The sequence below is a fragment of the Cynocephalus volans genome, chromosome 10 (genome assembly GCF_027409185.1).
Source record: "Cynocephalus volans isolate mCynVol1 chromosome 10, mCynVol1.pri, whole genome shotgun sequence".
Lineage (NCBI taxonomy): Eukaryota > Metazoa > Chordata > Mammalia > Dermoptera > Cynocephalidae > Cynocephalus > Cynocephalus volans.
In genome coordinates this window covers 117,980,872-118,007,626 of record NC_084469.1, presented here as the reverse complement: position 1 = coordinate 118,007,626, position 26,755 = coordinate 117,980,872, and the positions used below count along the sequence as shown (strand labels likewise).

Sequence of the window (26,755 nt, the reverse complement as noted above, 5' to 3'; positions counted from 1 at the left end):
ATGTATCACCATTTTAATAGGGGAAAAGTGGTACCATTTTGGCTGCTCATATTTATCCCATGAATGGGGAAAATGAGTTTTATTATTGGACCTGATATGAACTTCCCTGGGACTTGAGGGGATCAAATGACTGAGAAACACTGCAAAATAGCAGGAGGCAAAAATAAAAACATTGGAAACATACTGTTAAGTCCCTAGTTAGTTTGACCTCAGTAATTATACTTTTTTTTAACTTTTTTATTTTTCTGGATTGTTTTTGGATTTGTTTGTTCATTTTTTTACTGGTAAGTTTTTTTTATTATGTTGTCAAGTTAGAGAGAATAGAATTCTGCTTTTTAAAAAAGTGCTGCACAGTACAGAGACAGCAGTAATATTTCATGGTTTGTAATGCTTTGTTAAATAACTCCCTGTATAAGCCACAACCATGAGCACTAGCCCACAAAATCAGAACTTTTGGTGCTTGGCACATAAAAAGTATAAGAGATGCTTGAAAATAGTTTCTGACTAAATGAGAAGTAAGTGGACATATTAGAAATCAGTCTGTAAGATAAGGGGATGAAATCTATATCTGTTTGCTATCCTTTTCTTGCCTTTGTTTGTGGAAACACGTATTTTACTGGTTTATGTTTTAGGGGAATTCTATTTGGTGCATTGATTCTGTTGTTTTCAGGTTAAATCAGTTGTCTCAAATCTCCCTGTCTTCCAATGCATCCAGCCAGTATTCTTGGTTAATTTGCTAAAATAATGACAGCACTAGATCAATCCACTGCATTTATCTTTCATAAACAATTATAAGGATTTGTTCTGTCATCAGTAGCTGCCCTCAATGTGTTGCCTGAGGGCAAATATCTTCTTGGCTTGGTAAGACAGTTACAGAAGGAAGAAAGTGGAAAGTCTGTCATTTGGAAGACGGTATTGATGTAAGTGTACTTACTAGTAGGAGAGGACATTGCAATCCAGGGCTAATTATGACTTCTTATTGCTCTCCGTTATACTGGATTCAAACAGTCCATAGCTTTTAGGAAAAGGTCCTGTATGAGTCTGTTTCTGTTGCTTATAACAAAACATATGGAACTGGGTGTTTTATAAAGAAAACAAAATTTATTGCTTACAGTTTCTGAGGCTGGGAAGTCCAAAGTCCATCTGGTGATGGTGACAGTGACCCAGGGGTCTCACATTGCAAGATGGTGGAAGCAGACAGGGCAGAGAGAGAGACTCTTCTCTCTCTTCTTTTAAAGCCCTCAGAACCATGCCCCTGACCACCATTTTTAATCCATTCAGTACTACACAGTCCTACAATCTAATCACCTCTTCTAGGCTCCACCTTTCAATTACTATAATAGGATTTTCTACCCTCTTAACAGTCACAGTGGGGACCAAGTTTCTAATACATAATACTTGGGAGACACGATTCAAGCTTCAGTGAGCTGGGGGGGGACATAATTCAGCCCACTACAGGTCCCTAATGTGTGTTGTGACGTGGAACTGGTATCCCACTTGTGGAAGGAGAAGCCCATTTTCTATGCCTAGTCCAGAGCAGGTATCTAACTCCTCTTTGGCCAACACAACATGATTTCCTTATGAGGCATGGGTGCCTTTTGCAAACCTATCCTCTAATAATCAGTCCTTAAAGAAAGGGTCAGAACCTTCTGTCTAGATTTTGTTCACCATCGTAGCCCCGGTGCCCGGCCCAGAGTCTTCCTGATACCTTTGTCTTATGAACCATTAACTATACATGAAATGATGATGGAGAAATACATGCACTCACACACACTGTTGAAGATGCCTAGAAGAGAGAGAAAGGGACATGAGGGATAGGACAAGAATGGATGACCTGGGTTCCTGCCAAACAACCTAGTGTGTCACTTGGCGATTAGAACAACTCCCTTTTCCTTAGGAGTGACTCTGCGTTGTGACAGTGGTCTCAAAGCTTATGCTCTGTTCCCCCAACTCCTCTCAGAATGTCGAGGAGAAGGTAGCCAGTTTTGGCTTATCTTTCCTTGGAACTAGTACTTTCCTCCAGTAACTTGGCCTGAAGAGAGTCCCTCCTATAAAATACTTTCTCAATATTCCACCATGACATGCATTTCCTTTTTTTTTTTTTCCTTTTTAAAAATTTTATTATGGTAAGAACATTTAACATGAGACCTACCCTCTTACGTTTTTAAGTGCATGATACATTATCGTTGACTCTAGGCCCGCTGTTGCACAGCAGATCTCTGGGGCTTATGCATCTTGCTTGACTGAAACTTTGTACCTGTTGATTAGTAACTCGCCGTTTCTCCCTCTCCCCAGCTTCTGGAAAACACAATTCTGCTCTTTGATTCTATGAATTTGACTATTTTAGATATCTCATAAAAGTTAGTCCTATGCAGATGCTATGGAAAACAAAAATTAAAAATAAAACTATCATATGATCTGGCAACTTACTTCTAGGTATTTATTCAAAGAATTTGAATAAGGACCTTGAAGAGGTATCAGGACCCCTGTGTTCATTGCAGCACTGCTCACAATAGCTGCAATGTGGGAACATCCTTAATGTTCGACACACAATTTTTTTGACATGTAATTACATCATAATTGCTGGAGCCTGAGGTAGTTGACTCTTACTTATTTCTATTTTATTACATAATATTATAAATAACAGGCTCTAGATTAAAAGGGAAATTAAATGTGATTTCATCAAATCTGCTTTCTGATTTTTGAAATCTTACTTCTCTATCTCTTGCCCGCATATTTCCCCAGTCTGTGCTTGACCATTTCCAGTAGTAGAAAATTTACCTTCTTTAGAGTTCATTCCCTTCATTGTCAGTTGAAGCTGTAAGAAAATTCTTTTCCAACATGGATCTGAAATTTCTGTATTCCTACCCAGTAGTCCTATTTCCACTTAGTGGTTCTTCCTTCCATATTCCAGATATCTGAGGGGAAAAAAAGTTTATTATGCTCCTCTTGTCCATGTCAATCCGCACACCAATTCTTCCAGTTGTTATGTAGTTGGTTCAACTGAAAAGACGCCATGGTTTGGCGTTCTTTTACCAGGTCCTGTCTCCTCACCATTTATTCATTTGTCCGAGCACTGTAGCAGGAGATGACAGCAAAGATGAAACTGAGCTGAGGTGTCCAAATCATAGAGGCCCTCATCTTTGTGTGGGAACTTTGGATTCACCAAGAGACATGGAGAATCAGTGGAGGCTTTTGAGCAGAGAAGGGATGTGATCTAACATGTCTTAATAGGATTCTTCTGGCAACTGTGTTGAGGGAGAAACTGAGGAGGGAGGCAAGGGCTGAAACAAGGAAACCAGTTAGGAGCCTCTGCAATCACCCAGACCCAAGGGGTGGTGACTTTGGTGGAGGCAGGGTTGCTGCCGAGAGTGGTTGGATTGTGGGTCTAATGCCAGATGCTCATATGGAAACTTCTGATTCCCAATGTCATGGACCTCTGTTTTATCTGCAAGGTTGTCATATATGTTGAGTGAGAAAAAAGAAACTGTCCATTTTCTATGCCTGGTCCAGAGCAGGTGTGTGACTCCTCTTTGACCAACACAACATGATTTCCTTATGAGGCATGGGTGCCTTTGAGCTGCTGGAATAGCATGGATCTGTACACAGAGTACCGATAGCTGCAGGAGTTACTGTTAGCGTGCCATGCCAGGCACAGAACTCAGTGCTGGCATCGCATTATGCCATTTAATCCTACGACCCACCCAAGCAGTAGTGGATTTTCCCTCATCACAGATGAGAAAACCGACGCTGAGAAAGGTTAAGAAACACACTCCAAGTGGGCTGGCGAGTAAATGGTGAATGGGGACCTTCCCCTGTTCCCACACGTGTGACGTTCTGCAGGGTTGTGCAGAATAGTGGACAGGGTGCCCCCCTCCTGACCACAGCTGCTGTAAATATAGTGGGCAAAGACTGAACTTTTGGGAAAGACTTTAGCCTAAAGTCCAAGAGAACTCTGCTTAGGGGGCCCCACATGTTATTCTGACTGTGGGTCAAGAAAGGCATAGCAGACTCTGAGGCACATACAAATGACATGAGCTACCTAAAAGATCCCAAGAAAATTCTGGAAGGCAGAGTTTCATGACACAGGCAGCTGGATCTTTGAATGTGTCTCACACTCAGCCTCAGTGGCAGAGAACAGGTCGTGGGGAGTATTCTCTTCAGTTTAGAAATCTCCACAGCACTGCAAATGTGTGCTGTTTGAAGGAAACTTTCATCTTCCTCTTTGACTTGATCCTTAGATCTCCTCTTCATAGTTAGGGCTGATAAGAATTATTTTCATTTTATAGAAAAGAAACCAAGGGCTAAGGAGTTTATATCACTTATCCATGCTGCTGCAGGAAGTCTTCTGCTGAGCTCGGGTAGAACTTGGGTGTTCTGCTTTCCAGTTTCCTTGACTTTCCTATGGCTCATGCAGGCACAGGGTAATGAGAGGCACAGAGAAGCCATCAGCAAATATTTACCAAGCACTTACTATATGTCAGATACTTGACTAGGCCCTGAGGAGCAAAAGCAGAGCAAGTCCCTGCCTTATTGGAACTTGTTGAGAGAGAGAGAGAGAGAGAGTGTGTGCTGGGACCAGGAAGGAGTTGTCCTGAGTTCTGGTCCTAGCTCTTTTGTTAATTAGGATATGATGACCATTTGGTTACCCTGCATCTTGGAGCTTCAGTCTCCTCTTCTGTAAAATGAGGGAAATAACACTCATCCTGCCTTCTCTTTCATGCTTGTTGACTGGGTCCAATGAGTCAGCAGGAAAAAATATATATATCGTGACCTCTAACTCAGCATCTATGTGAACAGGGACTGTCATTCATTATTGTGGAAGCATGTGACCAGTGGACAAACCATGCTGACCTAGTATAAATAAGAATCTTGCATTGTTTCACTCATGTACCTGATAATCTTACCAAAGGCAGTCACCTTCACTGCCTGTTACTGAAAGTTCTTCACTTCCATTTTTGTTAGCTTGGGGATCAGGTGTTGTTTCTCCTGTAAATCTTTGACTCAGGAGCACTGTGCCAGAAGATTCATTAGCCTGGCACGAGAGAAGGGGAGCCCTCTCAAGTCCGGCAGCATAGCCCTGATGACAAATGTGGCAAACTTAGCTGGTGTAGACTCTTTGAATATACCATTAGCTACTGTCATGTCACATTACACCTGTTTATGCAGGAACCATGCAGCAGATGAGAGTGTTTAAATGCCTTTATTACTTGGCATCATGATATTGGTAATAGTCTGTAATGATTTTTTTTTCTCAGTGCAGAACACATTCTTAATCTAAAAATATGAATTACACTTAGTGGTTTATTGAAAAGTATTTTCTTTGCATAGGGGAGGAAATCAATCTTTTCTATTGCTTATTTTTCTTTTCTTTCTAGCAAGGTTAATATTCAGAGCATGATCTGATGGACTTTATTTTACAAGGTGAGAGGTTTCCCAGAAGTGCAATACAAGGCTCATTAGTCCAGTGCAGGATAAATTGTTCAAAGCAATTTGAAGGGGCATCGTTAATAGCCCAGTCTTCTATGTGCATAAGCTGAGGTCCCACCTTGCAGCTCAGGTTAATGAGGATTTTCCAGTAACTACACTAACTCTGCCATAGCTTCATGATGGACCCTTTTAGAGCCAGTTAGTGTTGCATCATGGAAAGACCATAGGGTTTGGAATTGTAAGACCTGGGTTCAAGTCCCAGCCGTGTCATTTACTAGTTCCATGGCCTTGGCTCTGTACCCACTTACCCACTTGCATCATGGAGATGACATGTAAGAGTGCCTTCCTCAAAGATCATCGAAGGATCAAATGATTAACCTAGAATCTTTCCTTCACTCCCTTCATCCCAAGCCCAATAAAAGACCCCAGGATCTACCCAGTGTGCCAAATTCAGAAACCAACTAGTAATCATATACTGGGATCTTTCCCTTAGTCCCCCTCTTAGAGCTTATTCATGTCTAAGCCCTATTGATGTCACCCCTCAATGTCTTGGATATGTCCCTTCCTCGCTGTGTCCTCTGCTGTCACCCTGGCCAAGAAAATGCCATAATTACTCTCACAGACTACTATAACAGCCTCTTAGCTGGCATACCTACACCTACTAAGCCCCCATTTAATGTGCCTTTAATGGTGCAGGCAGAGTAGTCTTTTTTCCAGACACTGGTATGACACTCCCTTCAAGGCCTTCTGTGGCTCCCCATTGCTTCTGGAATATAACCCAGAGTCTGAATATGACATGGTCTATCCCCTGCCTCCTCCCCTTTCCTCATCTCATTCCTCTCTCCCCAGCCCCTGCACTCCAGTCTGCCCTCTCTGGAACATGTTATGCCCTCCACATCTGATCATGGGGCCTTCATTCATACTGTTCCCTCTGTCCACCATGCTTTTCCCTGTACCTCACATCTAGTCTCGATGGCTCTTGCTCAGCCTCCAGGTTCAGCTCAGCTGTCTCACCCTCTGATAAACCTTGCTGTGCCCCTAGGTGCAGCCGAGCCCCTCTGCGACCCCCTCTCTCCACATTTGCTGCAAATGTCCTTCTATAGTTACTGCTGTCGCTGGTTGGCTGTCATCTTCCTCACCATATTGTGACCACACAGACCACAACTATACTATGTGAGGACACGAATTTTGTCTGTTTTGCCCACCATTCTATCCCCATTAGGAGGCTAATGCTGGCCCTGGTGCATCATAGGCATTCCGTAAATACAGGGGAAACAAATGAGATGTAAAAACATGTCATATATTTTTAATTCTTTGATAAAAATAAGCTATTGAGAGATGACTGCACCAGATACTGTGCCATGTGTCTCCTCATAAGCAAGGGTGTGCAGAAGCCAGCTCCCACCTGCTCACAAGAGCCATTGTGCATGTCCCTTCCCAACACTGCCTTCAGTGTCGTCAGTAGCTTGAAATCCATTGACCATGGTGGAATTTACATCACAGAAACTGGCAAACCTACAAGTCAAGTTGTGTCACACACACCTCCCAAAGAGCTGGTTGCTAAACATTCACCAACATACCACTGCTCACAAGTCTTTGTGACAGGTGCTGTTATTAAAAGGTGGTATTATAATAATTATTTGAGAATTTAACATAGTTGAGATGTCAATGGAGAGGAGAAAATGGGGAAGTGGGGTAATGCATCTGGGTGACTGGGGTTGAAACCTCTGTGTGTCTTTCATCTGCTCTCCCCTTCCTCTGCAGGAGTAGAATATATTTAGGACTACATTTCCCAGCCTCCCTTGCAGCCAGGTGTAGTCACATGACTAAGTTGGGCCAATGGGCCTGTGGCTGCCTCCAGGGCTCTCCTTTCGTACAGTGCTGGTGCCTGTCCCTTGTCATTTTCTTCAATCCCTGTTTTCCTTCATGCTGCGTGGAAGTGGACAAGCAGGTGAGCACATGAGAGCATGTTGGGAAAGGAGGGCCCACATGGCAGAGCAGGAAGCTAGAAAGAGCCTGAGTGCCTCCCACGTTAAGGAGCCCACACCAGCTGTGGACTGCCTAGTTCCAAACTGACACATGAGAGAGAAATAAACTACTATGTGGTTTCTAGGGGTTTTCAGTCACAGCTGAACTGTCTGCTGAGAAGGATGGGTGTGTACACATGTGTACATATGTGTGTGTGTATACGGGAAATACCATATATATTTATATTTATGCACATATAGAGAGTGGGGTGTATTGGAGAGACTGACCACTCCATACCATCTAATGAAGAGATCTCAAACTACATCTGTTAACAGGCTGTTTGCAAAGCATTATGTTTTCTTGCTTTTGTTTTCTTTGAAATAGCAAATCTATCTATAAGGATGGCAAAAGGATTACATCAACCCTTGCCCCGTCATAAGTTTACGAGTGTTCTTTTTCCTGTGTTCACAGTATTTTGTTCACTACTGTTTCCTCCAAGCCTTTTCCCTCATCTGGCATAGAGTAGTCCCTCGATTAACAGTTGTTAAGTAAATGAGCATGTGGTCTTATAGGCACCAGTACTAATCCCTTACTGAAAAGGTTTTCATAGCCAATTCCACTGAATAGTAATAGTCCAGAGCAGTGGTTTCATCCTGGGGTGATTTTGCCCCTGCTTTCTCCCAATAGACATTTTACAATGTCTGGCGGCATTCTGGGTTGTCACGACTGGTGGGTACTACTGGCATCTAGTGGGGAGAGGACAAAGTTCTGCTCAACACCCTGCAGGGCCCAGGACAGCCACTGCCACAAAGAATGATCCAGTCCCAAGTGTCAATAGTGCTGAAGTTAAGAAGTCCTGTTCTAGAGATTGCCAAAAGGGCTATTGCCAAATAAAAAATATAAGGAAGAATGTTACAAATGCCTCTTGATCTAAAATTCTATTTCACTGGGTGTTTGATTCTGGGGTAATTTTACTACGTATGTTCTTCCATATTGATATTTATAATGAAGTGCGTGTCCTGTTTATTCTCAAGGAGCTGTCTTTTATCAAAAAGTATCAAACAGTGAATAGCAACGTGCCCAAGTACTGTGTTGTCTCTTTGCCTTAGACACCTTAACACTTTTTTCAAAGCAGTGTGAGATTGTCAATCTGATAGTGAATTTGTTAGGATTACCTGCACTGATAAAATTTGATCTCTCTCCAAAAGAGCTTGGTGCCTTTAAATGCCTATCAGACTGTGATAGAGTAATGTATTCCATGTGTAATTTCAGTTACCTGATAATAGAAATAAAACTTGGAAAACTTTGGTCGACTTTGGTTTGTGCAGCTGGGAGACCTTCCAGAGGTTTTCAAGGTCTGCCGTGAATGTATGATTTAAACCACAGCTTCTCAGTTGTGACATTTAATCCATAGAGATAAATCATCACATGCTGTTGGTAGAGCTCTTTATGGATAAACAGGCTTAAAATAATTATGTTTAAAACTCCATCAGAGCCTCCATCAGAAAATCACCACCATTTTTTTTTTAATGTGAGAGACTAGGATGATGAAATTGTTTCTCAATTGTGCTGCTTGGGACCAAATTAAATCAAAGTCAAAACAATATAACTAACTTTCCCTTGGCTGTCCTTGAGGTATGCTGGGTACTATTTTTTTTCTCCACAAATAGGCTGGAGTCCATAAGAATTTGATTCTGACATTGGCCCTCCAAGAATAGGCTGTGATGTATAATGGTTAAAAGCAGACTCAGGAAGCTGACTGTCATTTATTAGCTGTGTGAACTTAGCCAAGTTACTTGACCCCTCTGTGCCTGTTTCCTCCTCTGTTAGATGGGCGAATGATAGTTCCTACCTCATAGGGATATAATGAATATTAAATGAATTAATAACCATAAAGCATTCAGAGCAGGAAACATGCTCAGTTTAATATATACCTTTGATTAATAAAAATAAAGGTTTCACCCAATATGCAGCCAAAGCCAGGAAAAAAATGGACATCCTTGACTGCCCCTTTTTTCACTAAACCAAGATTTACTCGATATGATATGCTCTGATATATAGTTGTTTGGACAAAGGGTATCAATTAATGTGAAATTCAACTTAGGGGGAAAGCAAATGAGCAGTATTTGCTCTATATAAATGTATCCTGTCACTCCAAGATGGCCTGTCAAAGCCCAAACCCTACCACTTCTACTTCCTCAGCACATCTCCGACCTGCTCCCATCCCTCCCCTTCCTGGCACTAGTCTGTCCTCTCTGCTGTGGCCACCTGCCCCACAGTCGGTCTCCCCCCAGCCTCCCACCCACTCCATTTCACTCTCCCCTGCAGCCAGAGTGTCCTCTAACACAGAAACTGATCGTGCCACTGTCCCGCTCAAAACACTGCAATGGCTCCAGAAACGGCGTACATCCGAATCAGAGACCCTAGATTCCTGTATGGAACTGCCCGTAGGAGAGCATCAGGGACTCGTCCTAAAGACTGTTCTAGAATCAGATGAGACTAAAGTATGTGGTCTCCATCAACCCACCTCCAGGAGTGATTTCCAGCTCATGGAAATTTCAGATCACAGGATGGAGGGGAATTGAACCTACCCAATGTTGCCCGAACCTAATGGCACCAGACCAACATTGCTGACTTTTTCTCTCTCTATGGGTTGATATGGGAATTTACACACCTGAAAGGAATGCATTTGAGGTGTACGGATGAAAACACCTGGTGTAGGGCCGGGTTCATGCTTGGCTCTCAGTAATGACTTGTGACAGCAAGGGGTGTATCCATTCATTTACCTTTAGATCCCCTTACCAGCCAGCTTGGGGGGAAAAAAAAATATATATATATATACACATATATATATATACATATATATATGTATATATTTGCACGCACGCACGCACGCACACACACACACACACACACACACACACACACACATATTCATTTGCCAACTGCCGGAGTCTTCATTACTGGGGTAACCATTAAATTCAGATTCATCCATTAGTCAGGTTTCAAATGTTTTCAAAAATGGCAATCCTTAGGTCATATATGTTTTACCACAAGAAAAATACTGGAAGAAAAAAATCTTTTACATAAACCAAAAATGAGAGATAGGAGACATTGTTTAAAAAGCAACAATACAAAATACTGAAAGCTAATCAACTCCCTCATAGTAAAACCTGTATGTAGCACTTTCTTTCCCACAAATCTGTTTTTAAATATTTTCTCTATTTCACAATTATGCTCCCCAAAATGGCAAATATTTCTTCTGATGCTGACCATAATTCTGTATGTTTGAGATTATGCCAGAAACTCCATCAGCAGTGACACTGCAAGTCAGCAGAAATCCAAACTGCAAATAGTCACAGAGGGTTGAGAGCCTAGAGTAACTATTGGGAATGTTAATCATTTTAAATGGAGGAATTATTAGAGGGAACAGATTTATCATGTGTGTCCTTGTTACTCGTTTAGAGCACCTGACATAGTTTCTAAAGGAAAGGGAGAAAAAGAGAAGCACTACAGGAATGAGAACATATACAAGATTTGAAGTCAGGAAAGTGTGAGTTCAAATAGCAGCTTCCCCCCAACAGCTCAGTGACCTTGGGAGGTTACTTATCTGATCTGAGCCTGGGTTTCTTTAGCTTTAAAGTCAGAATAATCGTAGTAATACCTACATTCCAGTGTTGTTTTATTGGAAAGAGTGGTGTCTGGTACATAGGAGGGTACTTCAAAAAGTCAGTGGAAAAATAGAATTAAAAGATAATACGCATCTTTCCATGAACTTTTTGAAGCACCCTTGTAGCAGTTAAGCAGCAGCAGCTGCTATTTATTATCATTTTTCCACTGTCAATGTCCTTTGGTCAAAGACCACCAGGAACACATCTGTAGTTAAACAAGTTGGGTTTACTGCTCATTGCAATGAGAGGGAACACGCTGTGGGGAACTGCGGGGCATCTTAGTAAGAGGATGTTCTAGAATCAGGGCTAGCATTAGCTGCTTTGGAGGAAGGTTTGTGAAAGTGGAGCACTATTGTAAGTTGGGAAGCGGGGCTAATTCTATGACTGGGTGGGTGTCTTACTAAATCTGATCTATAGATGTCTGGCACATAGCAGTTATTCAAGAAATAGCTGCTGCTATTTATTCTAGGTAGGGCAGACCAGAGAGAGGCTCCAGCCAGGTAGACAAAGTCACTCGCGTTTGCCTGGAAGAAGACTGGCTTGGATGATGTTCAAGTTTGTCTGTGTTCAGGAGTGATGGTAGAGTGGCCTTGTTTTTGTCCTGATCCATCATGGTCACAAAGTGGCCTTGTCTGATGCTGATGTTCTCTGAAATCGTTTATGTTAGACGGAAAAACACCAACATCTATCTAATGGTACCTGGATGTCCGTGACTACTCTTCTCTTTCTCACCACATTTATTCCACAAGTATTTAGTGGCTATTGTCAATCCTGGGTGTCCCCTGTCTAACAGAGTTCAAATTCTATATTAAAAAAATTATAGGTCAATAAGATTTGATAATTTTGTTCCTAAATGTGAGGAAGAAAATAGTATAAGATAATATGGTTAAGAGTGACTGCAGAGGAGGGCGGCTGGGATCAGTGTGGGCAGATTTGTCCCCTCTGAGGAAACGATGTTTGAGCGGAGACCTCGTAGACAAGAAGTCGATACCACCTGGGATCGGAGGAAGCGTGTGCACACGAAGAGAATAGCAGAGGCAGAGGCTGAGACCCAAAACGGCTGAGCTACTGCAAGGTCTTGGGGAAGAGTCTGCCAGGCAGAAGGAACAGGCATTTCAAAGCCTCTGAAATGGGGATGAGCTTGGAACAAGTATGATTTTCTCCCAATGCTGGGCCCGGAGGAGAGAAAGGGGCTGATGGGGCCGACGGAGGTGAGCCACATGGGCTGTGCAGGCTGTGTTGGGGAGTCTGCTTTCATTTTAGATATTTATCTAAAACAAGTAAATCATTGGATGATTTATGTTTTTAAAAAATTCCCTTAGTTCCAGTGAGGATAGAGAATGGATTGCTGGGGAGTGTAGAGGGAGGGGAGAGAAGGTTCAAGAAGTGAAACAAAATGTCAAGCATTAAACTATGTTAGCATTCGAATGTGGGGCCCTCAGGCTGGTACAGTGAGAAGGATTTGATTATTCATCTGGCCTAATCACCTCATTTCCATATATCAAAATTGATTCTGACCAGGACAAAGTAACTTGCCCATATCTAAGTATTTAGTTTGCTGCAGAGCTGAAAGGTGTAAGCAGGGGCCAGAGCCCCAGAAAACCCCTCCATCCTAGCACCAAAAATACTGTGGAAATGAGGACTCACTATACTGGGGTGGGAGAAGTCTCTGCATATATGGCAGGGCACAGTCAGACGATAGATAGAGGGGGAGAGTAGTCCTGGAGCCCTTCCAGCATGATTACTTAGCCTTTTTAAATTGTTCGCTTGAAAGTGTTTGCCAAGGGAAGGAAGCATGACCTTATGACAGTGACCTACCTGAAGGGTGGATATCAACCTCTCTAAACCTGTGTTTATCCTTTGACACAACCACTGCACTTCTAGGAATTCAACCTCATAATATATTTCAGGATACATGTCAGGATTTTATTATCTGTTCTTCCATCTGGAAGGTATTTGTTATAGCAGAAAATTTTAAAAATAAAAATAAAATGGTTTGAATAAGAAATTAGTTAAGTTATGGCACATGCAGCGTCATCTGATCTGCACTGTATGGTTTTACCAGCCATTCTTCTCAATTCTCACTGGGTGGTAGTAATGCTCTCTCAGTTGTTCAGTACTTTGAGCTCCACTCTGGTAATGGAATATGCACATGATGGAATACTATACATCCATCAAAAAGATGACTATTCAATTACTTGAAGAAAAAAAAACCCCACAGTACTGTTACAATTGGCAAAAAAATTTGTTACAGAACATAGGATCCATTTTGTTAAATCTGTACAAAACTAATGTTACTACCAAATATTCACAATGACTTTCACTGACTGATAGAATTATGGGTGTTTTTTATTTCCCACTTTTTGGTCATTGATATTCTGAATTATCAAAAAGGAACATGATACCCTTTGTGATAAGTGGGAAAAGTTTCTTTCTTTTTTTTTTTTTTCTTTTTTTCATTGTACATGTTTATGGGGTACAGCTTGTTTCAATACACGCATATATTGTATAATGATCTGGTCAGAATAGTTAGCATAGCTATCACCTAAACATTTATTTCTTTGTAGTTATAACATTCAAGATCCTCTTTTCTGGCTATATGGAAATATACAATACAATATTATCAGCTATGGTCACCCTACAGCACCAGAACTATTCTTCCTGTCTAACTGCAACTTTGTAACTTTGTACCAGTCTACTAACATTTCCCTGCCCACCTGCCTTCTCTACCTCTGGTAACCACTATTCTACTCTCTATTTCTCTCTTTTTTTCCTCTCTTTTTAATTTATTTTTCTTAATTGACCCATGATAATTGTATATATTAATGGAGTAAAATATGATATTTGGGCATGTTCATACTTTGTGCAGTGACCGTATCAGGGTGCTTAGTGTATCCATCACCTCAAACATTTGTCACTTCTTTGTGTTAGTGACATCATCTTGACTGGCTGTTTAAAGATATGCAGTGCTTTCTTCTTAACTGCAGTCTATGTTACTATAGAACAATAGATCCCATTCTTCCTATCTCTGTACTGTTTTGTATCCACTGACCACTCTCTCCACACCCCCCTTCTCTTTCCCCCTACCAGTCTCTAGTAACCACTATTCTACTCTCTACTTCTGTGAGATCAATTTTTTTAGCTTCCATATATGAGTGAGAGCGTGTGGTATTTCTCTTTCTGTGCCTGCATTATTTCACTTAACATAATTTTCTCCAAGCTCATCCATGTTGCTTCAAATGGCAGTGTGGAGCTAGGACTGGGACTGGAGCTCACAGACCCCTCAAGCCCATTCACAAACCCTTCACACGCAGGTCTATGAGCTAGGTAACTGGCAAAAAGGCCCTTGGAGCCTTGGTTGAAGAAAGAATAGTCTTTATTCAGCACACACACATCAAAGAGTTAAGCAGTCCAAAGGAGAAATTCAGAAACTCAACTGCTACAGGCAAAGTCCAAAGAAAAACTGAGCAGCTGCCAGCAGAGTAAACATGCTCTATTTTTAGACACGAGCTCTACCGGCCAGCTTCTGCCTCACAAATGGAAGAACACATAGTAGCAACAAACGAAAAAGATACATGAGTGTACATGCACACTAACTCCACCCACACACAACTTGTTTACAAGAAATGTGCTGCACCACCCCCAACCAGACCTGAGTGGAGGGGGCCTGACTAAATTATTCTATTTTTCCTCACAGGCAGAATTTCATTTTTCTATGGCTAAGTAGTATTCCATTGCATAAATACCACATTTTCTTTATCCAGTCATCTGTTGAAGGACATTGAGGTTGGTTCCAACTCTTGGCTATTGTGAATAGAGCCAAGATAAACATGGGAGTGCAGGTGTCCCTTCAGCCTGTTGATTTCCATTCCTTTGGATATATACCCAGTAGTGAGATTGTTGGATCATATAATAGTTCTATCTGTAGTTGGTTGAGAAACTTCCATAATGTTTTCCATAGTGGTCATAGTAATTTACATTCCCACCAACAACATGTAAGAGTTCTGCTTCCTCCACATCCTCACCAGTATTTATTTTCTGTCTTTTTGATAATAGCCATTCTAACTGGGGTCAGATGATATCTTATCATGATTTTGATTTGCACTTCTCTGATAATTAATGATGTTCAGCATTTTTTCATACACTTTTTGACCATTTGTATGTCTTCTTTCAAAAAATGTCTGTTCAGTTTCTTTACCCATTTTTTAATCGGATTATTTGCTTTTTTACTATTGAGTTGGTTGAGTTTTTTATATATTCTGGATATTAATCCCTTGCCATATGCATAGTTTGCAAATATTTTCTCCCATTCTTCAGACTGTCTTTTCACTCTCTCGATTGTTTCCTTTGCTGTGCAGAAACTTTTTAGTTTTACATAATCCCATTTGTTAATTTTTGCTTTTGTTCCCTGTGCTTCTGAAGTATTGTTCATAAAATCTTTGCCCAGTCCTATGTCCTGAAGTGTTTCCCCTATGTTTTCTTCTACAAGTTTTATAGTTTTGTCTTACATTTAAGTCTTTAATCCATTTTGAGTTGATTTTGGTATATGGTGAGAGACAGAGGTCTAGTTTCATTCTTCTGCATATGGATCTCCAATTTCCCAACACTATTTATTAAAGAGACTGTCCTTTCCCTGATGTGTGTTCTTGACTCCTTTGTCAAAAATCGGTTGGCTATAGGTGCATGGATTTATTTTTGAATTCTCTTTTCTGTTACATTGATCTGTGTGTCTGTTTTTGTGCCAGTACCATGCTGTTTTGATTACTATCACTTTGTAGTATATTTAGAAAGTAGGGAGTGTGCTACTCCCTGCTTTGTTCTTTTTGCTCAGGATTGCTTTGGCTATTCGGGGTCTCTTTTTTTTCCATATAAATTTTTTAATTGTTTTTTTCTTTTTCTGTGAAGTATGTCATTGGTATTTTGATCGGGATTGCATTGAATATGTAGATCACTTTACATAGTATGGTCATTTTGACAATATTGATTCTTCCTCCTTTCCAAGTTGAATGTCCTTTCTTTCTTTCTCTCACATAATTGCTCTGGCTAGTAATTCCACTACTACGTTGAATAGAAGTGGTAAGAGTAAGCATCCTCATCTTGTTCCAGTTCTTAGGGGGAAAGCTTTTGGCTTTTGCCCGTTTGGTACAATGTTAACTGGGGGTTTGTCATATTTAGCCTTTATTGTATTAAGATACTTTCCTTGTATACCTAATTTGTTGAGTCTTTATCATGAAGGATGTTGAATTTTATCAAATGCTTTTTCTGCATCTATCAAGATGATCATGTTTTTTTTTCTTTCATTCTGTTGATGTGATGTATTAAGTTTATTGATTTGTGTATGTTGAACCTCCCTTGCATCCCTGGGATAAATCCCACTTGATCGTGGTATATGATCTTTTTGATGGGCTGTCGGATTTGGCTTGCTAGTATTTTATAGAAGATTTTTGCATCTGTGTTCGTTAGGAATACTGGCCTGTAGTTTTATTCTTTTGTTGTGCCTTGCCTGGTTTTGGTATCAGGGCAATGCTAACCTCATACTATGAATTCAGAAGAATTCCATCCACTTCCATTTTTTTCAGCTGTTGTTTGATTAAATAGGTTTTCAATATTTTTTGTCTTCTTTTCCTTCTGGGATGCCCATAATTCAAATACTTGTTCACTTAATAATATCCTATAGATCTTGTATACTTTGTTCATTCTTTTTTTTTTCCTTTCTTTTCTTTTTTTATATTCCTGTGTTGTTTCAAAACTGCTATTTTCAAGATCAGAAATTCTTTCTTCTGCTTGATATAGTCTGTTCTTGAGATTCTCAGATGTATTTTTTACTTTATTCAATCAGTTCTTCAATTCCAAGATTTCTGTTTGATTTTTTTAATGATATCTATCTCTTTGGTGAATTTCTCATTCAGATTGAATTGTTGAGAAAGGTTTCTTTATAAAATTTTGCATGCTATTTTTTAGAGTTGGGTAGCTGCTACCAGTGTCACTAAGCTCAGCTGCTGTTTCTCCTGATATGGCTTATGACAGTCACAGCTGCCACCAAGATGATGGTTAGCATTGTGAGGGTTAAATGACTACATTTTCCTGAGCCAAAATAAAAACAGTGTCTGAGAAGTATGAGACTATTTGTTGGAACACTAAGTAAACTTTATGATGATTCAGATCTGGAAAATCTAGGTTTCCCATAGTGATGGATCCCACACCCTAGTCCAGGAGGAAATGTTTTAGGGCATCAAAGGGTATTAATTCATGAATGAGTCTTTGCTCAGTACTAGTGTTCAGGCTATTTTTAAATATAAAATTTCATTGATACAACATCCCTATGAGGTATGGATTCATAATGGGATTTTATACATAACAAGGCTGGAATTGAGAGGGTTTGAATGTCTTGGCACAGGTCACACAATAAGGGTCAGAGGTCAGATCACAGTGTAAAAGCAGAGTCTTGTTTGTACACAAGTAACATGGCTATGCCTGTGACTGTCAGCCAGGTTGGAGGAATACACAGGCCAGCTCTGATGTATATCCTCCCCATACCCCAGGTCCTATATCTTAACTCTGACTTTGTTACTAATTGAGTGCATTAATGAATACAAACTGTTTATTCTTCCCGGGCTTCAGTTTCCTCATCTGTAAAATGAGACAAGAAGGTAATTGAGGTAGATAAAGCTAAGCATTCCTTCAGCCTCAAAAAGTGTAGAATTCTATGCACTTTACCCAAGCACCTTCACATCCTGGCCCAGCTCCTTGAGCAGCTATTCCAAAGCTACCAATCTGGAGACTCAGCCAATGGACCTATATTTAAGAAGCATAAAGAAATTCTTGGTCGGTATCTTTCTGGATACTAATGCTTTGCTCCTGAATTGCATGTCACCTGAGAGAGCCCGATGATGGATGAGAGAGATCCAGCTTTGTCCTGGGAAACTTTTACATCACACAGGTTTTTTTGTTTTTTTCCTTTTCTTTACAGATTTATAAAGTCAATACTTTAGGTTTTCTATGATTTGAGGCTTGAATTTTCCCGGGTTAGATGTAACAAAGGACTTTCCAAATGATCAGTGACACCTCAAGTTAGAACTGCTTTTTGAAGTTGTTCTTTAGAATCTCTAATTTCATCGGAAATGGTGAAATAAGAATGTTAGCTTGATACTCTGTCTGAAATGCATGGAGAGAATGTTGAATGTTTATAAATGAGCATCCAGTGATTTGCACTTGGTGATTTTATTCAAAGATGTAAAGCAAGAGATATTATAAGGGGCATTTCTTTATTTTGTCAAATGCTATTCACCAAAAAATAAAATTTCAACCTATGTTCTTGACCTTCAGGGACTTATGTTAAGATCATATGGTCTTCCCTAAACAGCTGAATTATTTAGTGAGATTGAACTGTCAAAGACTTTGAAATAAAGCCCACCAAAATACCAGCCACTCTGGAGTGCTACAACTGTTCGGTCCTCAATCTGCATATTTCATCTCAGCAGACTGAAGCTTGCAGCTGAAAAATAGCTCAGAAAATACTTATCACCTTCCACGGCAAACGTGAAGAAGAATTCATCCAAAGCTGAGAATTTGATATATTGGGTGACCTACTCCTACAGTGACACTCTGAATGGCTGATGGATTTCCAGCTGTGTCTATGCTGCTTCACCCCTGTTCAGGCCACACCTCTGAGCAAGTGGCTGGGAGCCCCTTCCCCAGCAGGTGTTAAGGCTCGAGTGAATTAACATAAGGCACAGGCTTGGAGCACCACACCCGCAGATACGACTATCACTAGTAGCACATTTTCACTCCCTGTAGGATGTCATGAAGAGGTTTGATTTATACTTTTGACCTGAGTAGAATGAAATCAAATTCTTTAGCTCAGAGGGAATTTTGACAGGTTGCTAGCACCTCACTTTTCCCAAAGGACAGAAAGTAGAGCCAGGAATTCAAGATTAGCGTGTTGAGTACCAAGCACTCAAGGGGCTTTCCTAAAAGAATCAGTGGCACCTGCTATAGAGACAGATGATTATAATGACGATGGTGATGGTGAAGATGATGGTGGTGATGACTTTGGTGATGATCACGGAAAAGATAACAATAGCAAGGGTGAAGATACTAACAGTGAAGATGTAGCTGCTGCCGATGAGATTGACAGGGATCGTGATGGTGCTGGCGATGATGGCGATGGTGATGACAATGACAATGATGATGACAATAACAGTGATGATGGTGATGATGATGACAGAGACCTACATTGATCGAGCCCTTGCTATATACTAATATGCTAAGCTCTTGAGCACTGAACATTCAGGATCTCATTTAAATTTCAGCACCATCATATGCTGTGATTTTTCTCGTTTTAAAGATGTTGGAACTGAGGCTTAAAGACGCCCTAGCACAATATTTCTTAAATTTTGCTGCACATTACAATCACCTGGAAAGATTTTTTTAAAATCTTGCCCAGAGGTTAAGTCATGTGCCCCAAGGAGCCCAGCTGGTGAGTGGCAGAACCGGGACTCATGACCAGGCTGCTGGGCATCAGAGTCATGTCCTCAACTATCTCTTGTGCAGCTTCTCTAGTGAAGAGCCTGTCAGTGCCCAGGGAATTGTCATGGTCCCCACTGTCTGTGTCCTCTCGTGGATGTTGTTTTTAATAATGATAAGCGGTGGGCGGAAGCATCCTGCTTCAAGTAGCAGATCTCTGTCATGCACTGTGCTGGCACCAGTCTGGATCTCTGTCCACCAAATTAATTTCAGTTCATTCACAATATTCTCTTCTAAGTTGAGAATATTCTTATGGTTACTTTCATCTAAAGATACGAAATTCCAACCAAATATTAACTGCTTTTTAAGTGTCTGTAGTCATTAGAAGATCGAGTCCCTAGAGATGGCGACAGAAGTACATGATGTAAGGGGACACTTCCAGTTCCCCAAATCAGCAAGTCAGAGCTTCTCTCAGATCAAGAGAGCAGTTCAAAAGTCCCCAAATATACCAAAATTCCTCTTTTTCCAAGTTGCAGTAAGAAATCTCTTAAGAAATGCTGGCAAAACTATGCTATCTACCCTAAGTGAATCATTGTGCTATATATGCATGTATTGAAACAACACACTGTACCTCACAGATATGTACAAATAAATGTTAAAATATTTTGAATTAAAAAAAAAAAGAAATGTGAAATGCTGGTAATATTTATCCAGCTTCCTAATCCAAAGGGTTGGGATTGTTTTCAAATGAGGCCATGCTAGTTAATTAAGATTTTGCCTCTCAGGGATTTTTTTATATTCTTAATTTAATTCTTAAACTAGTAATTTTGCATGGCAGCGAAGTCTGATTAGACTCACATGTAAGAGCTCCTTCTGCGCCAGCTCCTACTCTCTCATTTAATCCCCATACAACCATGACAATTGAGTAATAATGTTTCCATTTTGCAGATGAAGAAACTGAGGTTGAGAGGTTAATTTACACAAGGTTAATAACTGCATTGTTTTCATCCAGCTGAGTCATTCTTGTACAGAAGAAAGAAAAGTTATTCCAGAAAGGTTTCCTAAGTTTTCCCTAAAATGAATTTTTGACCTAGAAAACCAGATGGGGCATTTTCACATTTGGCCTCAATTTACACATATGTCTGTGTCATTAAGGAGGAGCTTTATCACCTGGCTGCAGAAGGGAGACGTCCAGGATGCCATACTGGTAGCCTTCAGCAGCTGCATTAACATTTCTCTGAGGTGTCAACTTGATGGCAGTAAAGAGTTCTCACACTTGGCTTTCATTGCTCCCCACACATTTTTGTTGGAGATAACAGCAATCACATCACATCATTTTTCTCCCCCTTTTTCTCTTTTTGTCTTTAGAATTCAGAACAGATGACTTCATCCCTTGGCTGCGTAACACGAAATAGCTGAGATTCTAAACTTCACAGTTAGAGCTATGATAAGCATCTTAAAAATTGTCATAGGAAGAGGGAAGAAATGTTTAGTTTATAAATAGAGTTCCTAGTCTTCACTGAAATAGGTACTTGATTCTTACAAATCAGCCCAGACATCAGACAGTTCATAGTCTGTGCCTATTGATGCAAAAACGCAACTAAAAGATTCCTGAGGAATTATCCCCTTCCCTCCTCCAAAAATCTTTTTTTATGGGCATAATAATACACAAGGAGGTACATTAACTAAATTTAGAACTAGTTCCTTAGGCATAGATGGTCAACTGAGCTTTCTTTTAATGAAAGTTACTTGATGAGATCAATTTCAACCACTCAGTGTTAAAATCCCATGCCTCAAGTTTTATAAAATAGTTTAAATCATTCCTAGCCTCAGAGAGAACAAGAGACAGAAAAAGAAAGTTAGCAGAGCAGAGAGGTCCATTCTTAACAATGGATGATAAACCACACAGAGATTTGGCACCACTTAATTCCTGAGCTGTCTTCTGCCCATTTCTCTCTCTCTTCTCTTTCTGGTGGTAATCAAAGAAAAAGGGGCTCCAGATAAAAAGTTTTTCCCTAAAGTTAGTTTAAACAACGTTCAGTAGATTCAATTGTCTAGTTGGCTACAACATAGAGGAGTAACAGAAAGAACACCTGGGCAACTTGAGTGACTTCCATGATGATATTAAGGAATAAATGTAACAGATCCTATCATAAGTCTGTAAGATATGCTGTTTGGATTTTTTTTTTTTTTAATTATGTCTTTATTTTTTATTTTTTTATTTTTTTTTTAAAAAGATGACTGGTAAGGGGAACTTAACCCTTGACTTGGTGTTGTCAGCACCCTGCTCTCCCAAGTGAGCTAACCGGCCATCCCTATATAGGGATCCAAACCCGTGGCCTTGGTGTTATCACCAGTGAGCCACGGCCCATAATTATGTCTTTAAAGGGCAGGAACCATGTTTGCCCCACTTGCCTTTAGCTACAGCATTGATTTGGTTCACAGTAGTGAAACATCACTGCCACCTGGTGGTAATTTACCTGCATTGAAGGAAGTTAAGAAGTAAGAAAATAATTTAAATAACACAAATTCATCACCACCACCACTATCCCTACCCCAACCCCCAAATCTGGTAGTAACTTATGTCATAAGATGTTAGATAGAAGAAGCAAGTAAGTTACAGTGAAGCTGGACTGTGGAAAAGCCTGATGGTTAGACAAGGGGGTTGCTCTTTATTCTATGCGCACATAAACGCCATCGGAGATGTTTGAGCTAGGAGGTTCAGATATATCAGGACGGCAGTACACCAAGTGTGAGAGGATCAAGGTGATGAAAGGGTTCTAGAGGCAGAAATGTAAAGTTAGAGATAATTTTTTTTAAATCAACCATATTAAATATCTACTGGGTGCCAGGCACTGTCCTGGGGCCTCAGTAGCATACAAAAATGAGTAAGACCAGTTCCCTCTCTCAAGAAGCTCCCAGATAAAGCAGTGTTGATCCAAATCCTTGCCCTCACTTTGCTACCCTCTATGGTCTCAGCAGGTGTTTGCACCTCTCTGGACCCCAGTTTGTTCATTTACAATGAGGAAGATTGCACTTGGGAGGTTGCAAAAGCCCTTTTGGCTCCAGTGCTCTAATATGACTTTGCCTGGTTCAGATATTTCCAAAGGAAAACGATAGGGGGAGGAGGACAGCTCCCTATGTGAAGGAGATAATGGAGCTGAGTAAATTAAAGATTTCGCTTTTTTAATCTGAAGGTCCAAGCCTAGCTGGGAGGGGGAGGGGGGAGGGGCAGAAATGCTGATATATACAGAAATCAGTCAGAAGGGGCTCGTTTGCAAATACAGAGGAAATAAAACCCGGGTAGGTGTGGGAAGACCATCGTGGCAGCTAGGCGTGCAGAGATCCAAGACTCTGCGTTCAGCGTGGTGGAGAGGCTGGGCATGAAGGACGGGCTCGGTAGTTCTGTGCATCACGCTGGGGCAGAATGCAGCCTGTAGAGTCCCAGGCTCCTGTCTGCTCTTCCCCAGCTGTGTGCTCTTGAGCGAGGCACTTAACCTCTCTGAGCATTTCCCCCGGTGTAAAGGCGGCACGATAGCAGTGCCCTCCTCAGAGAGCTGTGTTAAGTATTCCACGGGTTCACACGGGAACAGCGACTGGCCCCTGTCAGCATTCAGTGGATAGTAACTGGTATTATTATTACCGTTCTCCTCATCAACATCATCGCTATTTACAGAAAAGGTAAGTTTTCCCAGGGAGAAGTGGGAGAGGTGAGAGCCAGAGGACGCACCCATTCCTGCAGGAAGACGCAGCTGGGGAAGAGGCACTCGAGGGAGAGAGACGAGGGGAAGGAACAGAGGACAGAGTCCTGAGGAGCAGGGGCTGGACTGCTTCACCACCGCGGAGCCAGGGAAGACTCAAAGAAGAGTCTGAGAGAAGGTCACAGGACTCGGTGACTTGGAGGTTATTGGTGACTTTTGAAAGAGTAGAACACAGGAAGGAATGCAGAATAAAGTAACAGAGTGTGCCGGACACTGAATCTCACAGCCTAGCCTTCCCGGGCAAGAGGAGGATTTGGGTTTGTTTTAGAGTGGAGAATAGACTGACGGCAGTGTGTGTGTGATCTGCAGGTCGTGGCCTCCACTCTAGCCTGCATTTCCAATGTCTTACACTCCTCAGGACAAAATGAACCAGCCCCAATGCAATGCATTTCTACAGTGACCTATAGCGATCTATGATGTGTCTTCTCAGAACATCAAGCCCTCAGGGATAGGGGCCCTAGATGTTTCTTTGAGACCAGAGATGAAAGGGTGGTCAATAAAAGTAAATGATGAGGTAATGGTAAAGATCTGATAGTTCCAAGAGAAAAACAGCCAACAGGCAGGAATCACTGAAGTCCCACCTGCTAGTCAAGGAGACATGGCTGTCCAGCTTGATCACACACCTTAGCCATGTGCTTCGTGGCCCCAGGTACAGCTCCAGTGCAGAGCAGGAACATGTTGACTTGTTGGTAAGGTGCCCGCTCTACAAACATCACCCTGTGTATCAGAACAGAATTAATTCCCTGCTCTAGTCACTGTGAGCCTGGGTTTTGAATCCGTGGAATGACGGTTCAGATCCCTCTTCTGTAACTCACTCACTGTGTGATCTTAGACAAGTCATTCATTCTCACAGTGCCTTGGTTTCCTCATCTATAGAATGGGGACAATAGTGCTGGGATCTACTTCACAGGGCTGTTTGGAAGAGTAAATGAGTTACTGCAAATCAAGTGAGGCTCAGACCAGAGCCTGATGTATGGAGAGTGCTATATAGGTGAAGGCTACTGGTATTTTTTATTGTGTGAAGACCTCTAATAGAAAAAAAAGAGCAATTGAGGCCTGAATCACCCGTCTTCACTGGCAGGGAAGAGGCAGAGAGCTTCCCCCTCACTGCTCATTCCTGGGTGTGCAGAGATAAATGCAGACATCCCAGCTCTGTCCCTGTGGGGAGCCCCTGGGAAGGCAAAGGTACATAATCCATTGCAGCCCTAGCCATGGATTCTCTGCCCGAGGGACGGACAAAGTGTACTCCCAGGTAGCTCCTGCAGGGAATTCGCATGATGCCCAAAGACCCACCTGTGAGACCTATAATCCTGCATGTTCTCTCTTGGCCACTTGGGCTCTGTTCTTTAGAGACTGACATGCAGGAGTGGCGTGGAGCATTTTGGTGGGCTCTGAAAGGCTAGCTGCTCTTTAGACTAGCAGCAAGTGACTCAACCTCTCTGAGTCTTCATATGCTCAACTGTGCAATGAGTGGAGGTTTTTCTTTTGAGTGGCGGATGGATTTTCTACCTGATGGGATCCTCATGAGGATCTGTGTAAAAGGTAATATCTGATTCATTACCAGAACTTATATATTTTATAGACATACCAAATACAGTTATATCTGGCTTGATTAAATCGAAAAAATTTTGAAAATCAAGTTCTATATTGAACTTGATAAAGTGAGCTTATGACTTAAAACAGTAGTTCCCAGACTTGCAGGTGCATAAGCATCCCTTGGAGGGCTTGGGGAAATCCAGATTTCTGAGCCCCACGCTGTAGTTTTGGATTCCGCAGGTCTGGATGGAGCCTGAGACTCTGCATGTCTAACAAGCTCCCAGGTGATGCGATGCTGCTGCTCTGGGGACCCCACTTTGAGAAACATTAACTGCAAGGAATTCTATGCTTCTAAAGCAGAGGAGAATCATTTTTTTTTTCCTACAGATATTTTTCTCCCCCTGATTTTTATTTTCAAACTTGAAATTTGTATGTTTGGGTTTCATTTAAAATGCAGCCTCTCAGTGCATCTGGAGTGTGTGTGAACTGGACCCATGTTCAGGGATTTTTAATCTTCTGTTTAATCTTGGCCTCTCCCTTTGGACCCATGAGTGTCAGCGCTGATATTTCTGATTCCCTGTTTGTGCTAAATTGAGATTCATCCGCTCCACCAGTCCTAATGTCACATGTCTTCCCCACTGCCCGATCACATGATAAGAGACACGTTTCAATTCAAGGTTTCAGAGATAGGATGACTCCCAAGACCAGAGAGAGAAAATTTATTTGAAATCTTTTCTTAAAGATATTTTTATAATCACCCTTGTGACAGTTGGTAGTATATCAGTAAATCAGAAAAGGTTGTCTTTGCTGTTTTATTGTGCATATGATTTAGCTGCCCATGATCAGTTTCATAAAACCTTACTCCCACCTAAGGTGATTCATGTATTCACTTTGCTTATTCGTTCCGCAAGTGTTTATTGATTATCTGCTGGGTGCCAAGCTCTCTGCTAGATTGCAAAAATAGAGGCAGATAAAGACATCATCTGTTCCAGCAATGCAAACTACTTTGTAATGAATTTTTAGTTGATTAAGGATGAATACATTTATGACTCTTGTATCATACACTTCACATACTTACTTAGTTCTGTATTCAGTTGCTGTTTTTGTTGTTGTTTTGTTTTGGGGTGGTACATACTTCCTGACCAGCATTCCTTGTAAGTGATAATATATAATAACCAGATTTGTTGGGTTTCCACAAAGATGAACAAGATATTTAAAGAAGCATGCGATTAAATATGAGAAAAAATAAACATCTAAAAATATTTTTACTATGCGGTGTGATGAGCAACACCAGAAGTAGCTTGGTGGGGGAAATGATCTCTCTGGATGCTTTAGAGACATCCTCCGAGATGAGGCAATACGAGAGGTGGGTTTTGAAAGAGTAGCTATTACTCTGCATGAAGTGTTGGTTTCAGTAGTTTCCCTAACGTGGCTCCTGGTTGAAACACACTGTAGCATAGGACTTAAGTTCAAGTCCGCGGGGGAGAAACCCACCTCCGCTACTTTCCAGCTGTGCACCATCGGCCAACATTACTCAATATTTTTGAGCCTCAGTTTACTCATCCAAAAAACGGAAATAACATTACCTCTTACACAGAATTGTTGAAAAGAATAAAATGAGATAATATTTGAAAAGCACATAGCATTGTGTCTGACGTGTTATAAGCACTTAATGAAGTTATAGTTGTTTTAGTTGTAATTATCACACTGTTGATGGGTGCCATATGACACAAAGTCAGGGCTGAGAAACTAGCCAGTTGGGGTCTGCACGTCTGTTTAATGGTAGAGTCCTCAGAGCCTCCCATGTATGAAGAGCGTTGTGAATTGGGCAGGGCTCTCTGCTGTGTTCTCAAACTTCTTTGGAAAGGAAACCCTTTATCCACTGTGCATCTGTGAGAACTGGGGCTCCACTGATCATTTGTC

General features: G+C 41.2%; 1 protein-coding gene across 2 annotated transcripts in view; it reads left to right on the top strand.

Annotated features, from left to right (window-relative positions):
* CDH13 (cadherin 13) overlaps positions 1 to 26,755 on the top strand; it is a 1,069,738-nt gene that overhangs the window by 752,993 nt on the left and 289,990 nt on the right. The gene's annotated exons all lie outside the window — the stretch shown is intronic.